This window comes from Natrix helvetica (assembly GCF_964273705.1).
Source record: "Natrix helvetica genome assembly, chromosome: 4".
In the NCBI taxonomy this organism is placed as follows: Eukaryota; Metazoa; Chordata; class Lepidosauria; order Squamata; family Natricidae; genus Natrix; species Natrix helvetica.
This window is the reverse complement of record NC_138550.1, coordinates 62214851-62234114: the sequence shown is the minus strand read 5'-3', so window position 1 is coordinate 62234114 and position 19264 is coordinate 62214851. Positions and strand designations below refer to the sequence as shown.

Below are 19264 nucleotides of genomic sequence, written 5' to 3'. Positions count from 1 at the left end.
AATAAATGAAGAATGGTAGCTACATAACCCTCTACATCAGTGGTTCTCAACCATCCTAATGCTACGACCCTTTAATACAGTTCCTCATGGTATGGTGACCCCCAACCATATTTTCATTGCTACTATGTAACACCAGGAGCCACAAAACCTGAGTGGGTGTGGCCAACTCAACATCACTCCCACCCAGTCACATGACATCCCCCCCAGACATGCCTACCAAGGTTTCATGGCTCAGTGTTTTCTGTGGGAATAGGGTCTCCTCATTGCACAGTGGTGACAGCGGGAGGAGAGTCGTTGTCCCCTCCGCCTTGATCCTGGCCCAGGAGGGTATTTTGCTTGTGCGCGTACGCGCAAGAGATAAGCACAAGAAAAGGGCTGGAGCTCTTCCCGACACTGAGTTGCCTGCGAAGGACGTGGAATCGCAAAAGCAGGCGAGAGACTCGTGCCTTCTTGGGGCGGAGAGCAGATTGCGCGATTGGGTCAGCAGGGAGCCGCAGGAGAGGGGCCAAAGCCTATAAAGACTGCTGCCAACGTCTAGTCAGTGTGTTAATTTACTGTGAATAAATAGTCTAGCAGTATTTTTGTCTTGGAGTGCTTTGGTGTACGAAGAGGGGGATCAGAACAGAAATATCAACAACCAGAAAGCCAATAAAACAAGTAAGTATTTGAGTGTTATTCTTATGTAAGGTATAAGTGCATGCTATTAAAGTCCTCCTTTCTGTGTCTCTTTTTTGTGCAGGCTATTGGAGCAAAGTGGTAAGGTGGTGGTGTGCAGAAGACCGACAAGGCAGTAATCTTCCCTCTGTAAGTAGCTGTCTTTATTGTTTTGTGTGCTGGTTTCATCCTAATGCAGTGCATGCAATGGAAGAGTTCATTTCTGTGTCCCTTCTTTGTGCAGGCCATTCACTGGAGTCAGTGATACTGAAGACTGGCAAGGACAGTCATCTTCCTTCTGTAAATAGCTCTTTTATTGTTTTGTGTACTTATTTTAATCTTATTGTAGTTTATCCATTGGGGCAAAGAATTCAGTGACATCGTCTTGGCCACTCCCACCCGGTCACATGGGCAGCAAACCACTCCCACCCAGTCACATGGGCAGCAAGCCACTCCTGCCTGGTCACATGGGTGGCAAGCCACTCCCACAAAACAGGCCACACCTACAGAAGAGGTTCCAAAAATTTTTGAAACCCACCACTGGAATGGATGTTATAACAGAGAAGATTAAGACTTGTTTCCATCACCCCAAATTGCAAGTCATGCTGCCTCTTAAACCAATCAGAATCAAAATGGGGTATTTTGAAGCCTTTTTTCCCCTTTCATTTTGCCTCCATTAATACATAACTAAACCAAGATTATTTTCACATTTTTCTACAAAAATGAAAAGAACTCTGAATAATTAGCCTTGAGAAAAAAAGACAGAAGAGGAATGAATGGATGTTACAAAGAAAATTAAGACCTGTTTCATCACCCCAAAATGCGGGTAAAAGAAAAAATTCATAGGAAGGCATATTCCTCCTGAAAATCAGAAATACTTTCCTAATAGAAAGAGCAGTGGAATAGTGGACTGAAACCAAAAGTCATCCAAAACTATTGATTTTTATGGCCATTTGCCTTTTGACAGTGGGAAAGTGAAGATTATCTCCATCAGTCAAAAAAAATATCCTCCCATATGTGGGTGCCTAGACAATCAGAAGATGAAAAAGAGGAGGAAGAGAGGGTGTTAGTGCCAGTTCTCTTGCACCAGAAACATCTCTCTTCTCTGCCCCATAAAAAAGCAGTTAAATAGCCTTTTTCTCGTTTTTTTCTTTTCACAGTAGGAGGGAATGTCAGACTCCTCAGATCGAAATGGGGCAACACACTGTAATCAATCCATTCAGAAAGACTGGCTCAAAGAACTCAAGATAAGCAATTAGGCAAGATAAGATTAACTCAGACAAACACCTTGGATTTGCATTTCCACTTTTGCCTATAGAGTCACCATGACCCCTACATGACCCCATAGTGATCCAAAAGGTATAAAACCCACCCACTCTCAATTCCATTTTGTCAGCTGTCCCAGAGCTGCAAGCTATGTGTGTGTGTTGGTTCTGTGCACCAATAAATGACTTTCTTTCTTAACCAGCCTCCATTTTATACCCAGATTGGAACTGGAGCTGGATTTTTCTTCCAACAATTTGGCACCCCAGATGGGACTCCAAGCTAACCTGACCAATGGACCTGGCCTGGATAAGCCTCCACCTCACCAGCAGCAGATCCATTGTGTCTGTGGGTGGGTTCCCCCCAGACCTTGGCTGTTTGGAGCAAGGGTAGTAAGGGAGGTTTTGAGTTTTGAGCTCAACGGCTGCTTGGAAAGGTCAGTACCTCTAAATTTTAACTTTAAAAGCCCAGGAGGTGAAATTGTGTGTTTGTGTGTGTGTGTGTGTGAGAGAGAGAGAGAGAGTGTGTGTGTATGTGTAGGAATCCTCTCCCAATCCCAGCTGGATCCTGATTCATCTGTGCCTTTCCAATCTGTTCAACTGTCGGACCCTGGAATGTATGGGGGTTTGGCCAGAGCATAGGATCTTCTGTTAGGGAATGTTAAAGCAATGAAATGAAAATACCTTCACCCTAGTTTGCCTGGCCAGCAAAACAGAGTGAAGATAACTGTGTTCATTTTTCCCCACCTCCCTCTCTCTTTCTCCCTCTGTAGTTTTAAGAACAGCCCAAAGTTTATTGTATATTCAAGAGGGTTTTATCTGTCTATTTAACATCTGCAATGTTAACCTGGATGCCTTTTCAAACCCTGCCTTTAAGCTATAGCCTCTGTTCTCCATTCTGATGTCAGGCCAACAATGGCTTGTCTGGGAGGGTCACCCACAAAGCAGAGAGGTGGTCATATTTTTCAGACCTGCCCAGACAACTCTGCAACCTTTGGAAACAGATGACTATGGAGATTCTCAGTCATCCAAGTCATGGTTTTCCCAAAGGTGCTTCTTTCAAGAGGCAACTGGATTTTAGGCTTTTTCTTTGAAGACGTTTTGCTTCTCAATAAAGAAGCTTCTTCGGCTCTTACCAAATGGTGGGGAATGGAAGGATTTATGCTCCCTTCAGACAGCTGGTCATTTGCATTCTGTTAGCGGATCATTAAGGACACCTGGAGGTTCATCAGGGTCACCTGAGTGGTGAAAATTGATGTGAGCCTTCTTGGAACTGTTGAAAGGACTGTGTTGTAGATTGGAGATAGATGATATTTTATCCCACCCCCTCTATTGAGAGAGGTCTGTTCAATTTTGACATAAATGGCCTCATTAACCCCTCTTTCAAATCAGCGATACTCTCTATCCAAAATATGGACTTTGTTGTCTTCAAAAGAGTGGCCTGTGTCTTTTAGATGCAAATGGATTGCTGAATCTAGTCCTGATGGGTTTGTTCTCCTATGTTATGCCATGTGTTTATGAAGTGGTTGTTCGTTTCCCCAATGCACAGATCTGCACAAGGCTCACTGCATTGTATTGCATATACCACATTGTTCAGTTTATGTCTGGGTGTTTTATCCTGGAAGTGGACAAGCTTCTTCTTTTTTGCAATTTTTTTTATTTTTTGTTACAAATGTTTAAATTCTTTTACAAACAAAGTGTTGTCTGGGTTTCCCCCCCCCCCTTTTACATTCTCTCTTATAAATATTTTTTTACATCACATTACCATTCCAATTTCAGCCCATTACTTTCTTCCAATATTTCCGTCTTACATTTAATTTTTTCTTAACACATAGACTGTGACATCTGGACACAGACAGTATGGTAGTTTTCATCAAGGTCCTCTGATTCAGCAGGAAAATACTCAAAGTTGATTGGCTAAGACGTCTGTCAGCTCCCTATAAAAGGGCTGCTGCCAGACAGAGTCTTTGCTGGATTGTACATAGTGTTGACTAATAAAGAGCTGTTGTTACTGTTGGCCTGAGTCTGCCTCATCCATTCACCTGCTCTAACACTGGTGATGAAGGTGGGATTGGAAGGCAACTAGGTACAAAAAGATCTGACTGACAATCCAACAACACAATCCACCCCGGAGCTTAACGCGGCATTGAGCAGCCATCTTTAAGTGGCAAATTGAAGTCTGCCTTGACTGAATCAAGATGACTATGCACGCCCCACCAGCTCTGTACGACCCAGCCACCGAACACTGGGACTCATATATGATGAGGTTTGAATGCTTCCTTGAAGCCAACAACCTCCTGGGCCTGTTCAAAGGCTGAAAGGAAGCCATGTTCCTGAGCTACTGTGGGACAGAGGTATTTGACACTGCCAAGGACTATCCAAACCAACACCAGTACAGTCAGTCGCTTGGTCGGTGCTTCAACAGACACTGAGGACACACTATGCTCCCAAACCGTCTAAATATGTGTGGAGGCATGAATCCAACCTTCATAACCACAGGGAAGATGAAACGATCAACTAATATGTTGCCACGCTTCATAAGGAAGCAGCATATTGCGAGTTTTGCGATCTCAATGAACTGCTACTAGATAGAATCATTTGCGGGGTGTGAGACATCAACCTGCAGTGAAGGTTGCTGGCAAAGATCAACCTTACATTGCAAATCACATTAGATGAGGCCAGAGCAACAGAGTCCTCGACCAAGTTGACGGAAACACTGCAGAGACAAAACAGCCTCAACAGCATGCACAGAGCAGCCGGTGTATCGCAAAACTACAGAGCAAGACCTCTCTGACAGCGAGGATGAGGTCTACCGCATGCGCGGAGAGAAGTGGAGAATGGCACAAGAATTTTAACCCCGTTTCCCGCCTTTCGCCGGCTGTGGAGGAAACCACCAGTGATCTGCCTGCCATTTTTGAGATGCCATCTGTCAACACTGCGATCACAGAGGGCACATCGCAAGAGCCTGCAGGAGTGAGTTTCCAACTCCAACACTGTGGAAAACCCAGGCTCTGCAGGCTGCAAAGCCTTGTCTACCACTGTGAGAGCAATGGAAGCTGCAGCAGAGGGCAGAGAACACATTTTTTAAAAAAATAAAATTAAAATTAAAGCCATCCAGGAAGCCCCACACACCTCTCAATCAGACCAAGCTGCAGGCATTCCTCGAAGTTCTCAATTTTTATAGTGTCTTTCTTAAACAGAAAGCTACTGTTGCTGAGCCCTTGCATCGTCTCCTTGGCAAGAACGCCAGATGAACCTGGGGAAAGGCCGGGGTAACTGCTTTTGCTGCTGTTAAAAGACTGCTGTCAGCGGACATGCTCCTTGTCCAATATAACCAGACTTTGCCCCTTGTCCTGACTTGTGATGCCTCTCCTTTCGGCATTGGTGCGGTCCTCAGCCACTGCATGCCCAATGGAACCAGAGCCCTCATTGCTCACTACTCAAGGAGCCTGTCAGTGGCCGAGTGCAACTACAGCCAGCTGGATCGTGAGACTTTGAGTGCAGTTGCTGGGATAAAATGGTTCCACGAGTATTTGTATGGCCGGGACTTTGAGGTCATCCCAGACCATAAACCATTGCTGGGGCTCTTGGCTAGGGACCAACCAATTCCTGCATCGCTGTCACTGCGGATGACACGCTGGATTATTTTCCTTGCGGCCTACAGCTACCACCTATGGTTCAAAATCCTCCTTTTTCATTACTGTGGGTGGTTTTTTAACTCATTTAAGAATTGGACTTTCTTTTCAATTTGAAATACAAAAAAGACATTAAAAAACACTTTGCAACATTGTAACAACAGCACTGCTTAGAAACTTTGTGTATTGGAAACAAAACACTACTTCCTCTCACTTATTATCTCGGCTCGGCATTTCAAGGTCTTATTGCTTGTTTACAGAGAGCGATAAGAAGAGAAGCACACAGATGTTCTTAAATAGCAGTGTTTATTTGTCGAAAACAATGGCGCAATCTCAACAGGAGAAAGAGGCTTTAAGTCTGCAAAAGGTATTCTCAGAAATACAGAAATTAGCAAATACACGTGAGAGGATTGAGAAGAAGTTGGATGACTTAGTACAATTAACAGCAAAATATGATGGAGAAGTTAAAGAGGCTTATCAAATGGATAAAGTGGTAGTTAAAATTTAAAAAACCAAAGAGGGAAATGAATATAAAGAAACTAAAACTCCTGATATTTATGGTGATTGGTTTGTCTCTGAAAATGGAAAGAGTGGAATATTGAAAGAGGAATTAAATGGAGGGGAAACTTACTTCAGATGGCAAGATACAGAAGAAGAAAAAATAAAAGAATTTATGGATTTAAAGAGAAACTTTATTAGCAATACCATTCATAACACACTGACAATTAAATATAAGCGGATTAAGGAAACAGAAGAAGGGCATCGAAATTACATGAGAGATTTTATAAGCAAAGAGTTGCTAAGAGGAGTCCATACAAAATTGATTAAAGGGAAGATAAGAGGACTGATACCACAAACAGCAGGAGATATCAGACTGTTTTGTTACTGGAAAGATGCAGGTTGATAGATGGAAGAGTATAACTTAAAACTAGCTAAACTTAGTGAAATTTAGTGATAATAGATATAGTTAAACAAATAATTGATAATGATAATAATGTATACAATGTGTAGTGTCATGATAAGCAATAATGGGATATGAATATTGAATGGTACCCATGAAAGGAAGATTAGAAACCCTCTTGGATTTTATATAAAGATTAATAAAAAAAGAACTAAGTTAGATATAGTTAAGTTTTGAATATTAGGGGGAAAATGTTATGATACAGGATATAGTTAAATAAAGGAGGGATAATGATAATAAGGTATATATAGGCATGAGTACAACATAAGGAAATTGGATGTAAATGGCAAATAATGATTTGGAAAGAAGGATTAGAAAATTTTGTTATTGAATATTATGAATGTTTAACTGGAATAGGACATAAAGATTCAGTGTTATTGGAGGATCTTAGAAATAGTAAATGAAATGCTAGTATGTGGTTATGTATTAAATCTTGGTATATTTTATGTTGAAGGACGTTTAAACAATTATAGTCAAATGTAAATGGAGGTATGATGATGGAAATATGTATACATTTTTGAGTTAAAATACTTGAGTTAATATGAATTATGTTTGATGACTGTGGAAGAGATGCACGAAAACTTTTTGTAACACTTTCTACAGTATGCAAAAAAAGAAGATTTTATGTCTTGTGTTGTTTTGAAAATAAAAAATAAAAAAATTCTTTATTAAAAAAAAAAAGAATAACCAGAAGTCTAGTTGCCTCTTGAAAAAAGCACACTGACCTAGATGTTGCCCCCAGAGTAGACCCTATATCAGCGATGGCGAACCTTTTTTGGCTCGCGTGCCACAAGTGGGGGGAGCATGGGGGGAGCGTGTGCGGGCGTGCCGCACCCATAATGCAACGCGTGATCCCCCAGTGCGCATGTGCGCACAACGCCCCCCCCGTAATGATGTGTACGTTTTATGTTATATTTTAAGTGCAATTGCTGTGCTTAGCTCTTTAAGAAGGCTAGGAAACAGTTAACCTTTTTAATGATGTCATCCAGGGCAGAAGTTAGTTTACAGATGGCTGCCGCTGAATAAAGACAAGCTCTGGTCAAGCTCTTTGCTGTCTGCCTTTATTTTATGCCAAGGTCATCACATGGTAACAGGAGTAGGGTGAGAAGAATCATGGCAGCAAACAGCAACACAAAGAACACTCCTTCCCTGGATTTGGAATCAGGGAATATATCTGAAAACTGGTTAAGGTGTAAGGAACTGATAGAGCTTGTGTTTGCAGGACCTGATGCAAACAATTGGAATAATCAGCAAAAAGCAGCACACTTTCTAATATGTGTGGGACAGAAAGGACGTGATGTGTGCAGAGCCTGGCAAGCAAGTGGGGAGATCACTGCAGAGGACAAAAAGAAAACAGAGGTACTGTTTGCAAAGTTTGAAGCATACTGTAACCCGAGAAAAAACTCCACAGTGCAGAGAAAGCTGTTTTATGAGAGAAACCAGTGTGGAGGTGAATCTGTGGATGATTGGGTGACCCAGCTGCGCTTGCTTACCAAAGACTGTGCTTTTTATGATGCTGGAGATATGATTAAAGACCGTATTTTGATGGGCAGTAAGTCTAAGGAAGTCCAGGAAAAACTGCTGCAGGAAGAAGACTTAAATTTTGAGAAAGCCGTAAGGATTGCCAGAGCATATGAAATATCAAGAAAAGACATGCAGATACTGGAAGGAACACAGCATCAGATCAATGCTATAGAAACTCAAAGCAGTAGATCTGGTTAAGAAAGGGCATACAAAGGAACAAAAGGCACCTATGGCACTGGAACAAGTAACAGAGTAGCAGCTTGGGGATATTGTGGAAATATGCACCATAAAAACAGTGTCTGTCCTGCAAGGGGGCAAACATGCAACAAATGCAGGAAAAGAGGACATTTTGCTAGGGTGTGTAAACTGTTTTTGCGAACCGAAAGGCCACAAACATGGGCTGTATACACTATAGAGGACAATGATGACGATGCAGGGTCAAACTCGGACTGCTCCTCGATATATCTCGCAGCGATACAGAAAGCACATCAGTCTACAGATGAAGCCAAGGTAACATTACAGATAGGGGCCAATAAAACTCCAGTCACATTCAAAATAGATACTGGAGCACAAGTAAATTGTGTGCCAAGCCACATATATCTGGAACACCTCAGGGATGAATCCCCTTTAGAGACTCTGAATTTACCGAATTTAATGGGATATGGTGGTGAAAAGCTGAAAGTAATGGGTCGCTGCCATGTACAATGTGCCTACAAGGGATCGGAAAGGGCTTTACAATTGTTTGTGATAGAAACGCAAGCCCCAGCTGTGCTAGGTCTCAAATCAAGTAAAGAGATTGGACTTGTGAAGATAATAATGACTGTGGATGGTGGGCACAGAGGTCTGACGGAAGCTGATATTAAACATGAGTACTGTGATCTATTCAAGGGCCTGGGGTGTCTCCCAGGCATAAGTCACATACGTATAAAGGAGGGTGCACAGCCTGTCATCCATGTGCCAAGGAAAATACCTCTAACTCTTGTGGATAAAGTCAGACAGGAACTCACTAGGATGGAGAAGTTGGGAGTAGTAAAGAAGGTCACTGAACCATCGGAATGGGTCAGTTCTATGTTTGTGGTGGAGAAGAAGAACACAGTTGCAATTCGTATATGCATCGATCCACGTGATCTGAACAAAGTAATAATGAGAGAACACTACAAACTCCCCACCATAGAGGATATAGCACACAAGCTAGTAGGAGCAACAGTGTTCAGTGTACTAGATGCCCAGTCTGGTTACTGGCAATTGCGTCTTGACGAAGCTAGCAGTTATCTCACTACTTTCAACTCTCCTGCGGGTTGATGGCGCTTCACAAGGGTGCCTTTCGGCATAGCATCGGCACAGGAGATATTTCAAAAGGAATCACATGAACTAATTGCTGGTCTACAGGGTGTTGAAGTAATAGTTGATGATTTGTTGGTCTATGGAAAGGATCAAGCAGAGCATGACAGAAACCTTACTGCTTTGCTCAATAGATGTCATGAAAGAAATCTTAAACTCAACCCAAATAAAATGCAAATTGGGGTAGGAGAAGTGACATATTTTGGACACCTACTAACCAAAGAGGGTTTGAAGCCTGATCCAAAGAAGATCACAGCAGTTCTTAACATGAAGGCCCCAGCCTCCAGAAAGGAACTGGAGACATCATTGGGCATTTTCAACTATCTATCGAAATTCTCTAAGGGCCTCGCACAACAGACAGCACCGTTACGTGCATTGCTGCAGAAGGATACCATTTGGTGTTGGGATGCAAACATGGAAAGGACTTTTGACAAAGTGAAGAAACTGATCACTAAATATCCCGGGCCAATACTGAGATACTTTGATGTAAATGCTGATACTGTGCTTCAAGTGGATGCATCCCACTAAGGCCCAAGCAATCATTCCTCCCTGCCAATTCCATGGGGGAGGGGGAATGGCCCTTCAGGCAATTCCCTCACTGAAGAGGTAGCAAAAAAGAGATTTTCAAACCCCAAAGCCCTGATTGTGACTCACAAATGATGCTCCCCAGTTAGGCTGAATATGTTGCACTGGTGGTCTCATTAGTATGAGTCCCAGGCTCATTGTGTGCAATTTCAAAAATACTAATAGCCTGGCTTGCATACTGGCTAACCTCAATTTGGCCTCACAAACCCTGGATACAGTAAACTAAGAGCTAAGGCAGGTTCAGGAAGCAGCTCTCAGAAATGGGCAGCCAGTAATTATTTACTAAGGCAAAACCATGGCTGTGAAGAATTTTGGAGCATTTGCTTGCTTCAAACCTGACTGGAAGCTCACAGAGAGGGACATCAAACATCTAAAAAAGAATTGGTATAAACAATTGGTTACTGTAAATTCCTTTTCTACCTAACAGACTTCAAGATCTTCATGGGTTGAAAGCTCTTCTGCTGCCTTTATCAATGCCTTCCCCTTTGGATTAACAATTTGAGAACTTGTTTCCCCATAGCCTGAAAAAAATAAAAACATCCATCAAGTCTCCCTGATCAGATCAATCCTTAATCTTGTGCCAGTAAAAGTGTGTCACCACACTTATAAGGCACAAAGGAGGGATTTTAGAAACTCAGCACACACACACCCTCCTAGAGAATAAAATATTTTGGGGAATATTAAAAACACAGGATAGAATATCTCCCCAAAAGGAGAAATGGAAAAAATCTTAAGGGAGGCAAACACCAGCACCAGTCTCCCTGCCCCAAGTAGAAACTGAGGAGCCATCTTTTAGAATTACAGATTTGATAATCCATTCAATAATCCAAGACTGGCTCAGAGAGAAACTCCCGATAAGCAATTAGGCAAGACAAGATTAACTCAGACAAACACCTAGGATTTGCATTTCCTCTTTTGCCTATAGAGTCACCATGACCCCTACATGACCCATTAGGGATCCAAAAGATACAAAACCCACCCACTCTCAATTCCACTTTGTCAGTTGTCCCAGAACTACATGCTATGCATGTGTTGGTTCTGTGCATCAATAAATGGACTTTTTTTCCAGAATTTTTTTTTATTTTTTATTCTCTTACATACCATTTTAAGTATACAGTCACATAATTCTTCTTCTTTTTTACATTTGTCATTCTTATACATTTATTATTTCATTTAATAGATTATAATATACCAGGGGTGGCGAACAAGTTCGACAAAAAGAGCCAAAATTTTAAACTGTGAGAGTCAGAGAGCCACACCACGCAGTGACCTGCCAAAACAGACAAACACTCACACAAAAGCATATAATTTTAACAATAATATATTAAACACATAATATAACATGCTCAGTCAGGTGTTTTTTGTTATAAATTTTTATAAACCCATTAGAGCTGCTGTATAACTTCTAAATCCATAAATAAGTGGAATCTCTGTCCACCTAACAACCTACAAGATTACTTGATGACCACAACCAGGAATGCCACACTTGCAGTCATTAAACAAAGCAGTCACATATCTCGCTTAATGACTGCTTTGCTCAGTGACGAGATTGTGATTGTAAATCGAGTACAACCTATACATGGGTAAAGCCTGGTCCTAATATTATCTTCCTTTAACCTAATATATGTATTATAATATATATATGAGTTTGGATTATCTTTGATATCTATTACAATTACAGGCTGTGAAAAAAACACTCGTAGAATTTTGGGAAATATACTAACCATGGAAATTCAATTAAATGTTTTCTCCTATTTAAAACTCTGCTGCTCCTGAACCCAGAGCTTGTATTATAATATATATATGAGTTTGGATTATCTTTGATATCTATTACAATTACAGGCTGTGAGAAAAACACTCGTAGAATTTTGGGAAATATACTAACCATGGAAATTCAATTAAATGTTTTCTCCTATTTAAAACTCTGCTGCTCCTGAACCCAGAGCTTCAATATGCAACCATTATTATTAATTTGAGCAATCATTAGAACCTCACCGGAATCCTGCAGCAACTGTGCTAGACTTTGAAGCATTATTTTTTTGGGCGCAGCAGAGGGCACTGTTGAGCTACACCCAGAAGTACTGGTGGAGAGCTGGTGGAGTGCAGGCAAGCGTCGCGTCGACTGTACTTCCGGGTTTAGCGCGCGATCCGAGCCACAGTAAACTAAATAATGGTAAGAGGCAAAGAGCCTCATTTATTTTGGCCGTGAGCCGCATGCGGCTCGCGAGCCGCGTGTTCGCCACTCCTGTAATATTCAGTTTGGGTTGCTTTATTTACCATCCCTTCTTCCTCTTGAAACACCACCTTATTTTCCCTTTCTTTTCTCCCTCCCTTCTCTACTTTCTTCCTTCCTCCTCTCCTTCTCCTTCCTTCATCCCTTATCTTTCTCCTACTCCTACTCTTCCTCTTCCCCTTCCTACCTTCTCTCCTTCTCTTTCTCTCCCTTCCATCCTCCTCTCCTCACCTCTTTCTTCTTTCCCCATCTTTCCCCATCTTCCTTTCATTCTCTCCTCCTCTCTCCCTTTCTTTTCTATTGTTGTAGATGTCTCTTTCATATCTCAATTTATGTTTCTTGGGATAGTATTTCCGCAAGCCCAGATAATTTGGTATCATTTCTTATTCCCTTACATTCGCTAATCTATCCTAACTTTGTTTCCTCCCCCTTTTATATCTTGCTCTTGAATATATACTTGTGTATTTAATATTTTCTTTTCTGTTTTCCCCTTCTTCCTCCCTTTTCCTTTTAATAGTGCATCGTCTGGATTCTATATCTTCTCCCTACTTTGTTTTCTACTTTCATTTCTCTAGCCCAGGGGTGGCGAACAAGTTCGACAAAAAGAGCCAAAATTTTAAACTGTGAGAGTCAGAGAGCCACACCACGCAGTGACCTGCCAAAACAGACCCGGAAGCAATGTTCCCTCTAATTTTTTTTCGATGTGAGCAGAAAAGTATAGTGTTTGAGCGGCACATTTTCATGCCTGAGCACCCGAATTTTTTTCACAGATGTCACCTAAGACAACAACGAAATCAGTATTATTTGAAACTCAAAGTTATGTTTCTTCAAGGTACCCGCTTAATTCAAAGTGTTATATAATATCAGTATCACTTAACAACGCTCCTGCTTAGCAACCAAAATGTTGGCTCAGAAACTCTGGCATTTGAAGCACGCAACTCTTAAAGCTGTCAAGTTACAAGACCCTTGCACCCCTAACCCTTTAGGGAAAAAAACCCCCAGGGGTCTTCAAACCTGACAGCTTTAACACTTGTGGACTTCAACTCCCAGAATTCCTCCTCCAGTCATGTTGCAGCGACGTCATCTGCGTGGATCTGCTCCATCTTTGCTTTCTTCATTGTGGGCAGGGCTTCTGCTGAAGATGCCGACGAGTACAAGTTGCCACCAGAATAACTGCTGCTACCTCCTCCTCCTCCTCCTCCTCCAACAGAATCACCAGATTTGCTCCTGAGCTCAGCGCTGGGTTACCTCTGCCCCTCCCCCTCCTCCGTGCTTTTGAGGAGCCATGAGGCTTTTTTTCCCCTGCTCCCCCCCGCCTTCCTACTGGCTTCTGCAGCCTCATGGCTCCTCAAAAGCACAGCAGAGGAGGAGGAGGGGGCAGGGGTAACCCAGCACTGACTGAGCTCAGCTGCTCCGAGCGGAGGGGAGGCGCCGCTGCCACTCGCGGAGATGCCGGCTGGAGCTTTGGCGGCTTCATCTCAGCCGCAGCGCTGGGCGGCAAATCAGGCAGTGCTGCCTGTTAGAGGAGGATGAGGAGGAGGTGGCAGCAGTTCTTCCGGTGGCGGTGGGGGCTTTGGGGCTTCACAACTAGCCTCAGTCGCCCCGTGCTCCTCAAAGCAAGTCTGGGGAAGTCCTTTGCAGGCGGCCCGTTCTAGCTGCCTGCAAAGGACCTCCCCAGCTTCCGAAAGGGAGCGCGCGATCCGAGCCACAGTATACTAAATAATGATAAGAGGCAAAGAGCCTCATTTATTTTGGCCGGGAGCCGCATGCGGCTCGCGAGCCGCGTGTTCGCCACCCCTGCTCTAGCCAATCATAAAATCTTCTCCATGTATTGAATTACTCTGATTCCTCTTTAACCTTTATTTTCATTGTCAACCTATTTATCTGTGCACAATCTAATATCTTTTTTTATTATCTTTTCATCTGTTGGTAGCTTATTTAATTTCCAATTTTGGGCAAATACAATTCTCGCTGCTCTAGTTACATGTATAATCAAATAAGTATCTTTTTTTTTTCTTCCAACAGAAGACAAGAAGAAAGGCAGCAGGTGGAGTTAAGAGGCCAATCCTGCTCCTTGTCTATTAATTAAAGCCTCATAGGCACTGCCTAAATAGAGCTACACTGTTACTGGAGACTTCAGACAGTAAAAGTAAAATAAATTCTCCTTTCTCTTCCTTGAGCATGCATGCTTAAGAAGAAAAATGAGAAAAGGCAGCCAGATGAGGTTCCCACTTTGTTTTATCAATCTCACTATCTCTTTTTCTTTGTCCTTCACTTTAGAGAATGAGGAGGAGAAGACAATGAATATTTTTGCATGTAGAGACTGTAACAATCTAGTCTGCCCTCTCCTCATGTCTGATTGACAAGCACAACTATTACAGGTAGTCTTCAACTTAAAACAGTTCATTTAGTGACTGTTTAAAATTACAACGGCACTGAAAAATGTGACTTATGAACTTATGACCATTTTTCATAGTTACGACCTTTGCAAGCATTCCCATGATCATGTGGTCAAAATTCAGATGATTGGCAACTGGTTCATATTTATGACCATTGCTATGTCCCAGGGTCATGTGATCACCTTCTGTGACCTTCTGACAAGCAAAGTGAATGAGGAAGCCAGATTCACTTAACAAATGGGTTATTAACTTCTCAATTGCAAGAATTCACTTAACAACTGTGACAAGAAAAGTTGTAAAATGGGGCAAAAACTCACTTAACAAATGTCTCACTTAACAACATAAATTTTGGGCTCAGTTGTGGTTGTAAGTTGTATTTAATTACAGAGACCTTGAATCTGTGACTCTCATAGCCTTAGAACCCAAACCAAGCACAGGAGGGTGAAATCTACAAATTGGTAGAAACACGAAAGCACAGGCAATAGTTTAAGCATATGAGCAAAACAAAGCCTAGTTCTATAAACACAGCCAATCTCAGACTCCGGCCCATATCTCTTGTATAAATGTATCTTACTGGTCCAAGCTTTTAAAGATACTTTGAGTTAAAAACAGAAAGAAAAGCATGTTGATTTGCAATCTTCCTTAATAATAGAATCATGAATATTAATGAGATGGGTGTTTTCTTTCCTGTTCACTATTCAGCAATCTTCTTGGAGTTTAGCAACCAGGCCTTATTAATGAGGACGGCAGGGTTCAATTCTTTCAATATATTATTTTCTCTACAACACCAAACATTTGGATAGCTAAGCCTCAAGGACTCATATTGCATACACAGAAAATATAGAATGCACAATGTGCGGGCATCTTACAGCACAAAGAGAACCATTTGATGTTACCGGAAACTACTCTGCAGCCTGTGAAATTAATTCCTTGGGTTAGATCAGAAAGAATCAATTATCTCAAACTGTTCTCAGTCAAGTGACTAATGGTTTGGTTAAAAATCACTCTAACAGGCTAAATGAGGGCTATGGAACTTGAGAAGCTGCACTAAATGAGTTAAACTGTTCCTCTTCCCCTCTTGTGGCATCCTTCTTCTCCAGAAAAAAAATAGATCACACATTATTTCATAGTTTGTGAGTTCATCTGATTCCCCTCTGCTCACTCTTACTATATTGCATATCCAAAATCCACAGCAATCAGAATGTTGATTTCTTGGCCATTTTTTAAACTTGATTTTGTGAGACTTGAAAATATGTTTAGTATAAGTCTTATTTAATTAGGGCAGCAGATGTTAAGGATTACATTCTGAATATTAAATTCCTTTACCTCTTAAAACAAATATCACATTTTTTATATTTTCTTTATGCTTACATTTTTAGCAGGTTATTAATTAGCATTCTCACTTTGAACTGATTATTGCATCCAGCACAAATGATATTTTCAAAATCTTTACTTAAGAAAAAGTACTTTTGATTAAACACAGATAAATAGCTTTTATTGAGTGAAAAGCAAGTTTAATATTTTGTTCAAAGGGGGAGGTGCAGGAATACTAGTTATTTTGTTACCATAAATACTGGGCTATTTATCTATGGAAAAATGCCTGTTAATGATCAACATTTTCAATCAGACATAACATTTACTTGTTCAGTTTCTATGATCACCTATCTCAGTCAATGATTCTTACAATTCAGAAAATATATTATGACTAAAAAATTTAGAAAAGCATTTTAAAACAATAAAAACAGTGAAACCAGTAAAACATAAAAATCATATAATTCAACATATGTAAGAGCAAGATATTTGTTTCATTAGCAATGTAGCCAGGAAACAGGACCCTTGGCACATTCAGCACCCCAGGATCAGAAACATAACAAAGTTTTTAGGGCCTTATGAAAGGCTAATGGGGGAGAGGGCATTATGATTTTCAAAGGGAGGATATTCCATAGAGCAGGGGCCATTGAAGAAAAAGTTTGACTTTTGGTCCCTAGTAGCCGACATTCTTTGATGCCCATTCTGCTTGGGTAGAGACTCTTTTAAAAAGGCTATCCATTAGGTACCCTAGTCCCAAGCCATGTAGGGCTTTATAGGTAAGCAACTTGAATTGCATCTAGAAACACATTCATAATCAGCGCAGCTTATATAGGAATAATGTTACATGCGCCGCATATCTAGCGTCATTTACTGCCAATGCAGCCATATTGTGAACCAGTCGGAATTTCCAAATGGTATTCAAGGGCAGCTCCACGTTACAATAGTCTAACCTGGAGGTTACAAGGGAGTGAACTATTGTGAGCAAGACCTTCCAGTCCAGGTATAGGATGCAACTGGGTCACCTCCCAAAGCCGCCCTCCCCCCCAGCCATAGCAGTCACCTGTTCTTTAAGCAGGAGCTGTGAATCCAGGAGACTGCACTGAGTCTGTTTGGGGAAGTACAACCCCATCCAGAACCAGAGATGGAAGAATCTTGTCTTGCGGGGTTCAAATACCCACAGACACTCTGTCTTGCTAGAGTTATCAGAGCCCGTTTTACCTCATCCAGTCCCCATAGCCTCCAGATGCTGGGATAGGACAGCCACAGCATCACTCAAGGGGCCTGGGGTAGAGTTATAAAGGTTGGTGTCATCTGCATTATGATGATATCTCAACCCAAACTGATGGATAATCTCATCCAGCAGCCTCATGTAAATGTTAAATAGAAGGGGAGCCCTGAGGCACCCTACAAAATAGAGGGCATGGGCTAGATCTTTTTTTCTCTATCAACACTGATTGGAACAGACCTGGGGAATGAGAACCGGCACAATAGTGCTGGTTCCCCCAGTTCCTGGAACTGTCCCAGAAGGATACCATGAGCAAAGATATTGAATACTACTGAGAGATCAAGAAGAGCAGGATGGATGCACTACTTCCATTCCACTTCTGCCAGAGATCTTCAGTGAGCACAATCGATGCCATTTCAGTCCAAACTCTGGTCTGAATATATTTCTCTCCTTTAACATGTATGTGTGCATGTGTTTATATCCACATATACATATGTGAACTGGTCTCTCTACACGTCATGCTTAGTGAAGTGTGTAAACCAGGATCTGCATTTTCTGTGTCGGATGAGGAGAGCACATCTTTCTCCTTCTGTTCTGGCCACTTTTAAGAGGCACAACTGAAAACATTTTAACAAACAGCATCACTGTCTAGTTTGGTGGCAGCAATGCCTCAGATAGAAAGTCCATATAGAGAATGGTAAAGACAGCCCAGAAAATTATAGGAAGCTTGCTTCTGGTTATTCAGGATGCTGTTTATAAGCACTTGTTATAAGAACAGTTCATTTAGTGACTGCTCAAAGTTACAATGAAAATGAAGAAAGTGACTTATGACTATTTTTCACACTTATGGCTGTTGTAGCATCCATGTAGTCATATGATTTACACTTGGTTTCTTGAGAACTGGTTCATTTTTATTATGATTGCAGTGTCTGAGATCAATTGTCATCACACCTGTATTTGTTTTTTAGATTGAAGGAAGATGAACAACACAAAACATTGAAGGCAAAGATTTTTCCAGCTGAAGTTTGCACTAAACCTGAACCTGCATTGTGTAAAAATAAATCTTTCTCCCACATACAGTACTAGGATAACTGCATCTGCTAAACGTGGGGTTGTAACCAGTTTATTGTTCATCATGTTACCAGTATGCTGTATGCCTTAATGAGAATTATCAAAAAGATCAGTCCCTCTTTGCCACTTTACCCTGGTTAGTTGATGTGAATGCTTTGCTTGTTGCTACGTATAGCAGTTTCTGTGTATTCTCCCTTCATTGGCAGGGTAATATAGTAAGATTTCACCTAGCTGAATGAAATTCCTTGAGTGAACAGGAGAACATAACACTCTCAATCCTGTTAATTAAAATTTCAGGCCCACTAGGTATAAGCTGTCATTTACTAAGTGTGGAAGACCAAAGAGAAGCCAGATGCCAGTTTGTCTAATCCTCCTTTTCCCTTCCTAGAAGGAGCTTTCTCTCACTGTGTTTAAAAGAGTTTTCCAGGAAATCTAGGGAAGAAGAATTATTCACAAAACAATCCTGAAGAATAAATCTTGCAATTCAGAGCATTGAACAGCTGGAAGTTTAAAGCACCGAACATGAGTTTAGTGATTAATTTGCCACTTAAAAATGCAGAACAGTGTGATACAACAAAATACAGCTTACACCATACCTTTCTTGCACACCAGCAGCTTCTCTGTGTGCTGCCTTGTAGATTTAAAAATAAATACAAAAAAGGAATAAGTAATTGCAGGAGAGGAAAAAAGAGCAAAAAAAAAAAAGAATTCCCACTAAAAAGGTTATTTCTGTTTATTTTTAATTGGCCTTTCTGTTTCAGAATAGAGTGAATGTGTGTTTCTTGAGATTTTCTTGCCATTCCTTACCTTCCTTATCATCTTATTGGGAAACCTTAGTATCAAAACTAACCTGTGTATGCATTTCCTGTTGCCTTGGGCCTTTAATTCAGAGATAAGTAAACACTTTTTATGTACATGACTTCAACAATGGAATGAGACAACTTGCCATGGCCAACTTGCCACGGCTAACTCATCATGGCTAACTCACCATGGGACAACTCGCCACAGAACAAGTCACCACGGGACAATTCAACAAATACAAAAAAATAAATTAATTTCAATG

General features: G+C 41.3%; 1 long non-coding RNA gene across 1 annotated transcript; it reads left to right on the top strand.

Annotated features, from left to right (window-relative positions):
* The first annotated feature begins 2101 nt into the window (after positions 1-2101).
* Positions 2102-18909, top strand: LOC309390588. Its single transcript, XR_014175156.1, has 2 exons — positions 2102-2353; positions 18099-18909. It is a non-coding gene; the product is annotated as an uncharacterized lncRNA (long non-coding RNA).
* The last annotated feature ends 355 nt before the right edge of the window (positions 18910-19264 follow it).